Here is a 15138-nt window from a genome sequence, read left to right as displayed (position 1 = left end):
TTAATATCTCCGAGGACACTTTGCATCAACTGTCCAACCTCTTGGGATGTACCATTGGCACCTTCCCATTTATTTATTTGGGCACTCCACTGAGTTTCACTAAGCCAAAGATGGAATTCTTCATGTACATCACTGAAAGAATTCAGAAGAGACTCAATGCATGCTCTCAATTTCTGAGCTATGATGGGAGATACTAATGGTTAATGCGTTTTTATCCTCTTTACCCACATTTATTATGAGATGTATTATCCTTTATAAAGTTATAATTAAGAAAATTGACAAGTATAGGAGACATCTTTTTTGGAGAGGCAAAGACTTGGAAAAGAACCCTTCTTTGGTAGCTTGGGAATTAATATGTAGACCAAAGGATAGAGGAGGGCTTGGTATCCTAAATCTCTCTACTTAAAGTACTTGCGTGCTTATAAAAATATTCCATAGATTATTGAATCACTGTGACATTCCATGGGTCAACTTTGTGTGGGAACTATTTATATCACCAACATGCTACTCCAGCTATTCCCCTGACTAGTAGCTCGGTGGAGAGATTGCTTGAAACTTCTCCCAATTTATAAGGAGCATGCAGTTAGCATCTTAAACAATGGGCAAGCTTTTGATTTTTGGTTAGATGCTTGGAATGGAATACCTAAGGTTGCACTATGGCCTCATTTGCAACCCTTTGCTACAAATCAACATCTCTCCGTCTTTGAATTGTGGCAATGAGATGACTTAGCCAAACTTTTTCACTTGCCACTGCCTGAAGAGGCTTACGTGCAATTCCAAGAGTTGGATCAGCTCTCACAGGACCTAATTCTCACTCCAGATTATGACCAATAGCAACTACCTTTTGGCTCTAATAAGTATAAGGTCTCCTAGGTATATAAGTTGTTTTCTCCTGCACCGGAAATATTGCCAGTTTTGAGATGGCTCTAGAAGACATGTTGCTAATAAGATTTTTTTTCCTAGCTTCTGATCAACCAATAGATTGAATACTCCGGCACTTTTGCAATGTAAGAACCTTTTCATTCTGGATTACACTTGTGTCATCTATAACATGCAGGTGTTAGAAACAAGGGGTCATCTCTTGCTGCATTGTTCCTTTGCACAACAATGACGATGCTATAGTTTTCCCGCTTGGACACCTGTCCACTTGGGCATACAAGAGGAGGAAAACGTTGTGAAACAATTGTTAAATATTCCTTCCTCCTTAGAGATCATCATGCTCGTTTCATGGCTTATTTGGACCACAAGAAATGACTTCATTTTCAAGAGAATCCCCCCAAGCGTGTATAATTGCAGGGGAAAATTTAAAGAAGAGCTTAAGTGGATCACATTCAGAGCGCAAAGAAACAATTAGAATGGTTTTCAGGATTGGGTGCAGGCTTTTTCGCTAAGGCTGCTTGTAATATGTTGTATGTTTTCTTTATTTGTCTAAGCTTAGACCATTCTTCTACTCTTCTTCCTTTTCTTATTTGTTGTATCGGGGTTTCTTTTTTGGTTTGCGAGCTATTACTCTGTACTATTTATTTAAAAACCAATAAAAATAGAGTGAATTCCACTTTTTACCACTTAGTTGTACATTCATGACATTAATTACCCCATCGAGTGAAAATTCGCCTAGAATATCCTTTTTGGAAGCTTTGGACCCTCATTTTCTGATGCATATCCATCAGGTAAGGTGTGAGAGGTGACGTCCGGGGTTCGAAAATATGTGGACGACGACGAGGAATGGAACAGATGGACAAGAGAAACCTGGACATGATCGTCAATGATGCCCTCTGATCTTTACATATTCTTTTACGAATCATTGATGCAACATGCCAATCCTATCTAACATAAACAAGGAAAAATGCAAAACTGGGTAAAACCAAGTTAAACGCCTCCAAAATCTAATATTTTGATAGAAGTTCCACTAAATGGGGTACTATGTGTCACAAATCTACAACTACATGATAAAATGTGAAATTCACTCATAAAAATATGTAGCAGAGCCCTGTTGTTTCTAGAAAAAACATATTGTATATGATGTTGAACTGTCATGTTCATTGTACATGTACACTAGCAATTGATGTTTATCTCTTAGTCTGTTGTAACTAGGTAGGCCTAGTCTTCAGGACTCTCCTAGTCCATCGCTACCTCCACGAGACATGCCCTGCATGTAGGGGTCTCGATCTATATGTAACAACACTCAGTTATGGCAATACAGGGTGAGAGTTCACCGCTCAGTTTGGTAATCAGAGTGATGGTTTCCCCTCCTCCTTCTCCCAAGGCCGATGCCGACTCTCTCGATGCCGCCGTGGCCGCTGCCACTGCTGCGGATCTTCCTACCGACGCAAGCACTGAAGCGCGCCCTCGCGCTCCGCCCTCCACCGAGAACCCCTCCTCCGCTCTGCCTCTTACTACCCTCCCACCCAATCCCACTTCGCCTTCTTCCTCCTCCGGCTCATCTCCATCCCTGCCAGCCAGCATCTCCAGCGTCATCGACTTCAAGCTCGCCCTGGACGGCACTAACTTCCAGCGCTGGCGAAACTATGTCACCCTCCTCCTGGCACGCTACCATGCAGAGGAACACGTGCGGGAGGGTTCGGCCCGCCGGCTAGCTGACCAGGCGTGGCGAGATGATGACAACACCGTCGTCCTCTGGTTCTTCACCACCATCGAGGAGGATCTCCTTGACATCGTCGCTCCAATCGACTCCACCTCCCTCACCATATGGACAAGGATCCACGAGTACTTCCTCGCCAACGAGGCCGAGCGCGTGATGCATCTCGGCCAGGAGTTCTGGGCGATGGTGCGCGGCGACCTCAGTGTCAACGACTACTGCCGCCGCCCTCGCCGACGTCTGTGAACCGGTAACGGACCGCACTATGACCTTGCAAATGATGGACGGGCTGGGACCCAAGTTTGCCATGCAGGCTGCCATCATCCAGGTCACGGTCGCTCTCCCCTTCTTCCAGCAAGCGTGCTCGTGCCTCGTCCTCACTGAGCTCTCTATGGACAAGCTTACGCGCGGCGAGAGCTCCCAGGTGCTTGCTGTCCAGAACGACGAGCGTGGCACTGGAGATCGGGGCGGTGCACGTGGCGGCGACCGCGGTGATCATGGAGGCGACCGCGGCGATCGGGCTCCCAACGGCGGGGGCGGGCGCGGCGAACAGCTCGGGGCGAACCATGGGCGTGGCGGCCGTGGGTGTGGCCGTGGCGACGCTCCTCCTGGTCGCGGTGCGGGTGCTACCCCGTGGCTGGGCTACTTCGTGCCCGTCGGGGCGCCCTTCCCTCCGCCGCATGCGCCCTGGATCCTGCTGAATTCGGCGGACGTGCTTGGTCCCCGTCCAGGCGTTCCCACGCAGGCCTACCCGCTGATCTTCTCCAACCCGCCAGCGCCGCCTCCTCCCGCTCCCTACACCGCGGCCCCTCCCAACTGGGACGCTTCGGCCATGTACCACGCGGCTCCCAGCTACGGCACTGCCTTCCACCGAAAGCCGAGTGGATTATGGACACAGGTGATGTGTCCCATGTCGACGGCGATCTAGGTACCTTGTCCTCGTTTCATCCCTTATTAGCGCCTTACACTCGTCACATAATTGTCGGTAATGGCTCTCGGCTCCTTGTGCTTGCTATTGGTACTGCTCATCTCCCTCCTAAGCCCTTTTACCTTCGCCATATCCTCTTGTCTCCTAATATTATCAAGAATCTCATCTCCGTTCGTAAGTTTACTCGTGATAATTTGTGTTCCGTGGAATTTGACCCCCTTGGATTTTCCGTGAAGGATCTAGCCACCAAGGAGGTGCTCCTGAGGGTCAACGGTGATGGCGATCGGTACCCCTTCTCTGGAAATAAAGGTGCCACCACCACACAAGCATTCATCATCTCCACGTCCGATATATGGCATAGGTGGCTTGGACACCCTAGTTCTTCTACCTTTTCCCGTTTTTCTTTAGATTTTCTTACCACATGTAATAATGATGTCCGCCCTCCCCATCTCTATAGTGCGTGTTAACGTGGTGACCGGCAAGTGGATATTCCACCATAAGCTCCATCCCGACGGCACTCTGGCGCGGTACAAAGCTCGATGGGTGGTCCGCGGAATCACACAACAGTCGGGTGTCGACTACGGGGAGACCTTTAGCCCCGTGGTCAAGCCGGCTACCATCCGGGTCGTCCTCAGCATCGTGACTGCTCATTCTTGGCCCATCTGACAGATGGACGTCAAGAATGCCTTTCTTCACGGTGATCTTGCCGAGACCGTCTACTACCAGCAGCCTTCCGGCTTCGCCGACGCCACCGCTCCTACGCACGTTTATCGCCTCAACAAGTCTCTCTACGGGCTTAAGCAGGCGCCCCGCACATGGTTTCTTCGGTTCACCCGCTTCCTTCACTCCCTCGGTTTTGTGTCCTCGAAGTGCGACACCTTGCTATTTATGTTGCATCGTGGTCACTCGGTCGCCTATCTCCTACTATATGTCGACGATATCATTCTCACCGCCAGCACCACCACCCTACTTCAGTCGCTTGTCGACTCCCTCGCCGGTGAGTTCTCTATGAGTGATCTCGATGACATTCATCACTTCCTTGGGGTGAACGTCCACCGCTCCGCCACCGGTCTCTTTCTCTCCCAGGAGCAGTATGCGCTTGAGATTTTAGATCGTGCTCGCATGCTTAACTACAAGCCCATTTCCACCCCCGTCGACACTAGCAGTAAGATCTCTGCCACCGATGGCGTGCCCTACTCCGATCCTGCGCACTACCGCCGTCTTGCCGGAGCTCTCCAGTACCTCAACCTCACACGTCCAGATATTTCGTATGTCGTGCAGCAGCTTTGTCTTATCATGCATGCTCCTATGGACGGTCACTACCAGCTGCTTAAGCGGGTCCTTCGCTATCTTCGTGGCACGACACACTACGGGCTTCGGCTCTACCACTCATCCTCCCATGATCTTCTTGCCTACAGTGATGCTGACTGGGTCGGCTGCCCTGACACCTGCCGCTCTACATCGGGTTTCTGCGTGTTCCTTGGCACCAACCTGGTCTCTTGGTCCTCCAAGCGACAACACACGGTGTCCCGATCCAGTGCCGAGGCGGAGTACCATGCAGTTGCTAACTGTGTGGCTGAGTCATGTTGGCTTCGCCAGCTTCTCATTGAGCTTCGTCGCCCTCCTCACCGAGCCATGATTGTGTACTGTGATAATGTGAGTGTTGTATACCTCTCATCTAACCCCATCCACACTAGTAGAGAATAGGGCTTTGGTTCGGGCAGGTCAAGCCCATTAGTCCTGGTTCAGTCACGAACCGGGACCCATGGGGGCATTCTTCCCGGTTCTTTAGCCCAGGAGGCCGACCGGGGCCTCGTGGGCATTGGTCCCTGTTCGTATGGACCCATTTGTCCCGGTTCTAGGCACGAACCGGGACCAATGGGCCTCGCTCCTGGCCCACAAACATTGGTCCCGGTTCTTGGCTCGAACCGGGACAGAAGGCTGGGCTTTAGTCCCGGTTCCAGCCACAAATTGGGACAAATGAGTTGCCTATATATACCCCGTCGCCGCAGCAGAGCACTCCACAGTGCTCTATTTTTTCTAGCCGGCGAGGAGGGCATTTGGGTGCTCTATCTCACCTCCTATGCACATGAGGTGTTCGATGAAATGCCCGAGCCACGCTAGTTAAGCTTTCTCGTCTCGAAGCTCGACCTCCAAGCTCCATTTTCCCCGAGATTTGTCTAGGTTTAGCGGTTCGTCACGTCCCGTCCCCGTCTTCACCGCCGTCGATCGCCCGCGTCGATGTCCTCGCCTGCACCACCATGGTGAGCCTCTTGTTCTTATCTTCTTCTGAAAGAAAAAATTCTTACTTTAGATGGATACTTGTCTAATTTTCTTACTTTTATTATTGCTTGTTATTATATAGTGCGATGGTTTTGGTATCCGCCCCCGTCGGCCCCCATCCTGGCTATGATTCGGCTGAGGTATATATTATCTTTTATAACTATTTGGTTCATTTATTATTTATGACAATTATGCCCATCAAGTTGACATAGATTTTATTTATGTAGGAGGTAGTTGAACCGGAAATTCCAACCGACCCAATTGTCGAGAGTTAAATTTAGTTGAAGAAGGAAACAATTACTTGAAGGAAAAAATAAAAAAATTGAGGAGGAGAAGATGATATTGGAGTTGCATGTTGCGGATGTCGTCGATGATCACAAGATCAAGATGGATGCAATGCGGTTGAAGATTAGAAAGATTAGAAAATATACCATTCATACCGAGCCTTGGTATCATTATGCCGTTGGATCAATTTTTATCTTGGTTGTGATTATGATCGCATTTGTTGTTGCATTGAAAGGTCTTACATAGTTTCAATGTATGGTTTAACTAGATGCTCTGGAGAGCTATATGCTGTTCAATGAGAAGTATGTATGTACTTTGTTTTTAATGTGATGATGAAATTCTATTAATTTGGTCACTTATCTATTCATGAGAGCTATATCTACTAAAATGATGATGTGGCTTTTAATGGTGCATTTTGAACACAAAAAAACTATGGAGTTCAAACAAGTTTTAAAAAATGAAATCCCTTTATAACAGACGAGTTTCCGTATGAAACCCTCATACTTCGAAAGAGATTGTCTGTTTTGTACACGAAGTGCATCCAGTTTTTGTCGTAACCCTCTCTACTTTCTTGCACATTCTATGTGGGTGAAATGATGATATCATCCCAACTTTCAACCTTTTCAGAGTTCATTTGAAATGTTTTTCAATTTCAGGGTCTTATAGCTCAAAATAATCAGTAAATGCATGAAAAATAACAAATGAAGTCAGAAAGGGTTGAAAATTGATGATGTGGCTTTGAATGGTGCATTTTGAACACAGAAAAACTCTGGAGTTCAAACAAGTTTTAACAAAATGAAATACCTTTGTAACAAACAAGTTTCCGTATGAAACCCTCATACTTCGAAAGAGATTGTCCATTTTGTGCACGAAGTGCATCCATTTTTTGCCGTAACCCTCTGTACTTTCTTGCACATGCTTTGTGGATGAAATGATGATACCATGCCAACTTTCAACCTTTTTAGAGTTCATTTGAAATGATTTTCAATTTCAGGGTCTTATAGCTCAAAATAATCAGTAAATGCATGAAAAATAACAAATGAAGTCAGAAAGGGTTGAAAATTGATGATGTGGCTTTAAATGGTGCATTTTGAACACAGAAAAACTCTGGAATTCAAATAAGTTCAAAAAAATGAAATCTCTTTGTAACAGACGAGTTTCCGTATGAAACCCTCATACTTCGAAAGAGATTGTCCATTTTGTACATGAAGTACATCCAGTTTTTGCCGTAACCCTCTGTACTTTCTTGCACATGCTATGTGGATGAAATGATGATACCATGCCAACTTTCAACATTTTCAGAGTTCATTTGAAATGCTTTTCAATTTCAGGGTCTTATAGCTCAAAATAATCAGTAAATACATGAAAAATAACAAATGAAGTCAGAAAGGGTTGAAAAATTGATGATGTGGCTTTGAATGGTGCATTTTGAACACAGAAAAACTCAGAGTTCAAATAAGTTCAAAAAAATAAAATCCCTTTGTAACAGACGAGTTTCCGTATGAAACCCTCATACTTCGAAAGAGATTGTCCATTTTGTACACGAAGTGCATCCAGTTTTTGCGTAACCCTCTCTACTTTCTTGCACATGCTATGTGGGTGAAATGATGATACCATGCCAACTTTCAACCTTTCAGAGTTCATTTGAAATGCTTTTCAATTTCAGGGTCTTATAGCTCAAAATAATCAGTAAATGCATGAAAAATAACAAATGAAGTCAGAAAGGTTGAAAATTGATGATGTGGCTTTGAATGGTGCATTTTGAACACAGAAAAACTATGGAGTTCAAATAAGTTCAAAAAAATGAAATCCCTTTGTAACAGACGAGTTTCCGTATGAAACCCTGATACTTCGAAAGAGATTGTCCGTTTTGTACACGAAGTGCATCCAGTTTTTGCCGTAACCCTCTCTACTTTCTTGCACATGCTATGTGGGTGAAATGATGATACCATGCCAACTTTTAACCTTTTCAAAGTTCATTTGAAGTGCTTTTCAATTTCAGGGTCTTATAGCTCAAATAATCAGTAAATGCATGAAAAATAACAAATGAAGTCAGAAAGGGTTGAAAATTGATGATGGCTTTAAATGGTGCATTTTGAACACGAAAAACTCTGGAGTTCAAATAAGTTCAAAAATGAAATCCCTTTGTAACAGACGAGTTTCTATGAAACCCTCATACTTCAAAGAGATTGTCTATTTGTACACGAAGTGCATCCAGTTTTTGCCGTAACCTCTCTACTTTCTTGCACATGCTATGTGGATGAAATGATGATACCATGCCAACTTTATTCAACCATTTCAGAGTTCATTTGAAATGCTTTTCAATTTCAAGTCTTATAGCTTAAAATAATCAGTAAATGCATGAAAAATAACAAATGAAGTCAGAAAGGTTTGAAAATTTATGATGTGGCTTTGAATGGTGCATTTTGAACACAGAAAAACTTTGGAATTCAAATAAGTTCAAAAAATGAAATTCCTTCGTAACAGACGAGTTTCCGTATGAAACCCTCATACTTCGAAAGAGACTATCCGTTTTGTACACGAAGTGCATCCAGTTTTTGCCGTAACCCTCTCTACTTTCTTGCACATGCTATGTGGATGAAATGATGATACCATGCAAAAAAAATAACTAAAAAACTTCTATAAAACTCTAATAGCAAAAGGAATGAACTAAAAAGCTTTTATAAACCTCTAGTATTTTTTAAACTAAAATTATATAAAATTCATGCCACTAAAATTATCAAAGTATTTTTTGTTCAAAACATGAAAAGCAAAAGGAAACAAAATAAACTTTAATAAAAAGTAGAAACAAAATAAAATAAATGAAAATTTAATAAAATAAATAAGTAGAAACAAAATAAAATAAAATAAACTTTAATAAAATAAATAAGTAGAAACAAATTAAAATTTAATACAATAAATAAGTAGAAACAAAACAAAATAAAACAAAATAAACTTTTATAAAATAAAGAAGTAGAAACAAAATAAACTTTATAAAAGTAAAATAAATAAACTTTAATAAAATAAATAAACTTTAATAAAATAAATAAAAATAGCAACAGTAAGTTTTTTGTTGTAAGTAGAAACAAAATAAAATAAATAAAGCAACAAAAAAAATAAAAAAGTGCCAACTACTGGGCCACCACGGCGTGAATATGACTAGAAACCCTACCATGGGCTAGGATTCAGGCCCGCAGAAGGCCCAGTAGGCCCATCAGGCATAGAAGTGACAATTAGGCCCGTAAGCCTGCAATCGAGAGGAGCTCGAGAGGGGTGCGGCAGTGGGGCTTATAAACCACTCCACGCCTCTCTCAACTAGCGAGGTGGGACTAAAGTTTTGGCCATGGGGAGCACGAGGCCTTTGGTCCCGGTTGGTGGCACGAACCGGGACCAAAGGGGGGCATTCGTCCCGGTTTGTGCCACGAACCGGGATCAATGCGCTGTGTATATAAGCAGGACTTAGCAGTTTCTCCAAAATCCATCAATTTCTTCTCCGCCCGACGCCCCCTGTTCCTCGTCGCCGTCGCCGCCGAGCCCTGCCCCGACGCCGTCAGGCTGGTCCACCTCGCCGCCGCCAACGCCCTCGATGCCATCTGTCTCGACGCCGGCGCCGCTCCCCGCGCCCCTGCCCCGACGCGCCACCCCGGGCCTGTTCGCCCGTGCGCCCCTGCCCCGACGCACCGCCCCCGGCCGCGCCCGTGCCCCTGCCCCGACGCCAACCCACGCCCCCGGCCTGCCCTGACCACACGCCGCCGCCACGTTCGGTCCGGCCACCGGCCTTCCTCTCTGTTTTTTCATATATATGATGTTTTTTCCATATTATATGTATATGTGTGATTATATGTATGTGTGTATATATGATTATATGTCCTTTTTTCCAGATTTTTTGTTCATATATATGATGATTTATTTTTTGCATTTTTATAAAAAACTATATATGAATGTATGTTCTCTGTGTATATATGTTCATATATGCAAAAGTTAGATTTTTAGAAAAGTTTTATCTATGTATGCAAAAGTTAGAAGAAGAAAAAGTTTTATATATGCAAAAGTTACATTTTTAGAAAAGCTTTATATATGCAAAAGTTACATTTTTAGAAAAAAAATTATATATCTAGCTAGGAAAGGAAGAAGAAGAAAAAGAATGAGAGGAAAAAGGAAAATAAGAAGAGGAAGAAAGGAGAAGAAAAAGGGGGGTCGCCGAGGGTTTGAGGGGCGAGGGTCGGGAACTAGCTAGGGTAGAGGGTCGAGGGTCGCCGAGGGTTCGAGGGTCGAGGGGTCGTCGTATGTCGTCATTGTCGACATACCCCCTCTCGACCGTGATAACTTATACCACGGGAGCACCCCCCGGCCCTCTCGCTCGACCAAAACTCTCGAGGACACCCAAACCGTACGAAAAAACGATGTCGGTCTCCTACCCCCTCCCGCCGTGCCCCTACCCGACAAACTCTCTCGAGGCCACCCAAATTTACCAAGTTAAAAGAGCATTGTCATCGAGGCCACCCCATACCCTTGAAGTGTTGTCGAGGCCACCCCAAACCCTTGAAGCGTTGCCGATCGAGGCCATCCCAAACCCTAGAGAAACAGCGTCGAGGCCACTAATTAATATGATTCCTTATTGTGATTAGCTAGCTAGTTCTATGTTTGTCACTAATATATCCATCTGTCATGTTTGAATAATAATTGCCATGTTGTAAAAATTTGCAGAAACTATGGACCCCCGAGACGAAGCAACAGAAGCGATTTTGGGGGACATAATCGCACACGGAACTGAGGCCGTCTTATCGTTTCTCAATGACACCGATAGTCTGGAAGGAGAGGGTGAAGAAGCAGACTATGGTGATCGAATAATGGAAGAGGAAGGACATGATCATGATGGCTCCGGTGACCCAATGCCGGTGCAAGGACACCGTGATGACGGCTCCGGTGACCGAATGGAGTCCGGCCAGGTATATATATTAATTAAGCATGTGCTGACTATAACTAGCTAATTGATGCATTAATTGTTTTTGGTATGTACACATATATTAATGAACTCTCGTCTTTCTTCTTTTTTCTAGCCCTCCGGATCGAGCACAACTTCGGTAAAGAGACGAGGCCCGAAGAAAAAGTTGTGCTCGGATGAAAGGTTTGAGATCATAGAAATCGCGCGCAATGGCATGCCGATTGAACCCATCCGGACAAAGGAAGCATTTGCTGCTCAGTGCGGGGTTCTTGTTAGGGACAAGATCTCGATCAGCATCCACCAATGGTTAAAGCCGGCTAAAGAAGACCCTGAGGTGTCTTCTGTCTCCAATATGCAGAAAGATGATCTTTGGACCACGCTGAAGGCAAATTTCACCCTACCGCCAGAGGAGGATCCGGAGAAGCCAGTTAAAGAGCAATTGATCAAGTCTCATGCTCTTAAGAAGATGGTAGAACTATTCAAGAGGTGGAAGAATGAGCTGAAAAAATTTGTCGACAAACAAGAGACACCAGAATTCATCGGCCGATATGAGAAGATCAGAGATCACTGGCCCGCATTTGTGTCCCACAAGACATCGGACAAGAGTAAGAAGATGTCAGTGACAAACAAGAAGAATGCTGCGAAGAAGAAGCTTTACCATCGCACGGGGTCAGGTGGCTACCTCAAAGCCCGACCGTTGTGGGACAAGGCTGAGAATGCCCTGCTTGATAAAGGGGTCGAACCAGAGACATTGAGGTGGCCAGACCATTGCCAGACTTGGTTCTTCGGGGCTGGCGGAACCTTGGACCCTTTATCAGGGAAGTGCGTTTGGACGGACGAGCAAATCAGAATACTAGTCACGAGGCTTCAGGAGTATATCGATGCAGCCCAGCAAGGGACGTTCGTTCCAGACAGAGAGAACGATGAGCTCACAATGGCCCTCGGGAATCCTGAGCACCCTGGACGGACACGAGGCACGCCAGGCTCCGTTCCATGGAGTGTTGGGTTTTCGGACGCAGGCGGTTACAAATGCCAGGAGAGGAGGAAGAAGGGGGAGCAGATCCAATTTCAGGCGTTGCACGCAAGGGTGCAAGTGTAGAGCAACGAGAAGGAGATCGCAACAAACGACCCACCGAAGCTTCCCCTGAATCTACCCCGCCATCTCAGCCGAGAAGCAGCGTGGCTTCCACCGAGCTGCAACAGCTGGAGCCTGTCTTCACGGCTCCTGCTAGCTACCCCATGGACTTAATCACGGAGTCTCAAAATTGCCACCTTATGACGCAATGGATGAAAATGAAAGTCAAGGCGGCTATTGGCTCTGTTGCACCTCTTGAACCTGGCGCAACTTTTCACTGCCCGCCGATTCCAGAAGGATATGCTAGGGTGATGGTGGATGAAATAACGAAGGGATTTGAGGAGCTCGAGCTTGACCACCCTACCGGTGAAGGAGAGACAAGGCTGGGTTCTGCTCTGAAGACTCCATGCCTATGGCGGAAGGAGCTCATCAACCTTCCGAACTGGACGCCTCTGCCTCCTCCGACGACGACGACGAGTCAGGGCACTCCGCCTCCTCCTCCGGCGAGTGATCAGGGCACTCAGCCTCCTTCTCCAGCGCGTGGCGGCACTCCGCCTCCTTCTCTGCCTACGCCAGCGCGCCCGAGCAGCCAGCCTACTCCTTCTCCGCCTCGTCAGCAAGGGCGGAAGAGACCCGCCACCGCTCCAGCTGCTCCGGCGCGTCATAGTCCTCCTCCTCGTAAGCAAGGAAAGAAGACAACCGCAGCCGCTCCGTCTGCTCCGACGTCTAGCAGTACATCCAGAGGCGGGAGGCAATACAGATTCGGTCCTTCTCTGAAGACTCCAGAGAAGTTACCATACGAGAGGACCCCGGAGGAAAACGAGAAGATCGTGTGAGACGAAGTGAGGAACTTCTTTGAAGGGATGAAAGCAAAGAAACATCCACCTCCGGAGGAGAAGGTAGATCCGGTGAAAGCGAAGCGCACTCTGGAAGCCCTGAAGAAACCACCAAAGTCTCCGCCGAAAGGCAACTATGAGCGCATTATTGAAAGGTCATTTATCGAAGAGGAGCGGTAGGGAAGTACTATCAGTGATCAAAGGTTAGCGGAACGATGAGCTGGGAAAAAAATTGCCCAGCTCGGCGAACAAGCGAACCAATCGTGCCCCCCGCTCAAGGTGTCTAGCGATATCGTCGCTAACGATTCGAGGATGGTGCCCGGTTATAAAAATCTTGAAGATTACCTGCCCGATGATGTACATTATGAATTCTTGGAGGTGGAAGAACACAGATACGAGTACGGGAAGCCTCTCGTCAAAGATGAAAGGTCTCTAACAACGATGATGCAAAGATTCCATGATTGGTACATGAAACCCTACAGAGAGTCTGGGGGGAGGAATACTTTGACGCTGAGAATTAAAGAGGAGCATGACCTCGTTGGAACTGATATGTTGAATGTTCCATTTGAGGAGTTCTTCCAGTTTTTCAATCAGAGGGCCCTTGATAAATTAACGGTCACTTGCTACTGTCTGTAAGTACTACTTCTGTCATTAAGTCTCTATATATATGTCAGCTCTTTCATTGCATGTATTTATAATTATCCTCACTATATTATGCAGATTGAAGATCGCCGAATTGAAGAAAAGACAAATCGGTGATATTGGGTTCATTAACCCAAATATCATAGATGCATATTCGGTTGAATTTAAGAAAAAATATACCAAGGCCAACTTGCTACGATAGTTGGTATTAAATCAAAACAAAGCTATGATACTCTTTCCTTACAACTTCAAGTGGGTGTTACTTTCTTGTGCATATTCGGTTTCCCTTATTAGTTGAGGTTATAGTAATATAATTGATGAGTTATGCATACGTGCGCAGGTTCCACTATATTATCCTAGAGATTAAGCTCGAGCTGGGACTAGTAATCGTCTTAGACTCGAGACGAAAAGATCCCAAGGAGTATGCGGACATGACTGAAATTCTCGAGAAGTAAGTTAAATCGATCATTATCGCACCATATCGGCAACTTTCTTCACTTCCTGATATCAAGTAATTGTTTTCTTTGTCTCGCAGGGTTTGAAAAAAATTCACCTCAAAAGCTCCGGGACTGCCGAAGAAGCTGGAATTTAAACACCCGAAAGTAAGTACTACTAGCATGTTCCGCGCATCTCCTAGTGATTCAAGTGCTAGTTTCATCAATACCATTTTAGCATGCTTGCTTATCAGTCAGATTGACCTCTATTTTTTGTAAAGTGGTTGTGGCAGGAAGCCAGGAATAATTACTGTGGATACTACATTTGCGAGTCCATCCGCCACACGACCTGTGAGTGGGGCTACACTAAAAAACAATATGAAGTGCGTAAGCAATAATATTCAGAATTTAACCTTATTTACCATCTTTTGTGTTGAGTTTCATTCATTCATATATATGTATTGACCGCCTTCTTCAAATTAGATGTTTCGGATGCGGGATGAACTCCTAGCACCAGATCGCATGCGAGGAATTCAAGAGGAATTGGCGGCATTCTTTCCTGACCACGTGATCGATAAAGACGGAGAATACTATGTGGACCCTGTGTTCATATATAATTAGGGGATTGTATTGTAAGGGATCTTATATTGTATATATGTAGCCAGTAGCGTCGGATAGATATACGAAAACTTATTGTTCGACCAATCTCTCGGAGAAGGAGAGATCGATATCACTTCTCTCTGTATGCATATGTTCATGACGATCTTTTGTTTCCTTCATTTTCGCTTACTACTTAGCGTGTCGAGTGCTTTCTATGCGTATAGTACGTAGCGTCAACCAAACACGGCGATAAGAGAGGACACTTCTCTCTATTAATTAATTACCTACCTAACACAATATATGAAACACCTTAATTAAGCATACAAAACCCCCAAATCCTCCCCCTTTAGAAAAAAAAAACAAAAACCTTAACCCCTGAACAGCTGATGCGTGGATGTCTATTGGTCCCGGTTGGTGTCACCAACCAGGACCAAAGGGCCTCCTGTCTGGGCTCGCCGCACCGGCCACGTGGAGGCCCATCTGTCCCGGTTCGTGTAAGAACCGGGACTAA

Source organism: Triticum urartu, chromosome 6, assembly GCF_003073215.2.
Source record: "Triticum urartu cultivar G1812 chromosome 6, Tu2.1, whole genome shotgun sequence".
NCBI lineage: Eukaryota > Viridiplantae > Streptophyta > Magnoliopsida > Poales > Poaceae > Triticum > Triticum urartu.
Note: the sequence above shows the minus strand (reverse complement) of the source record.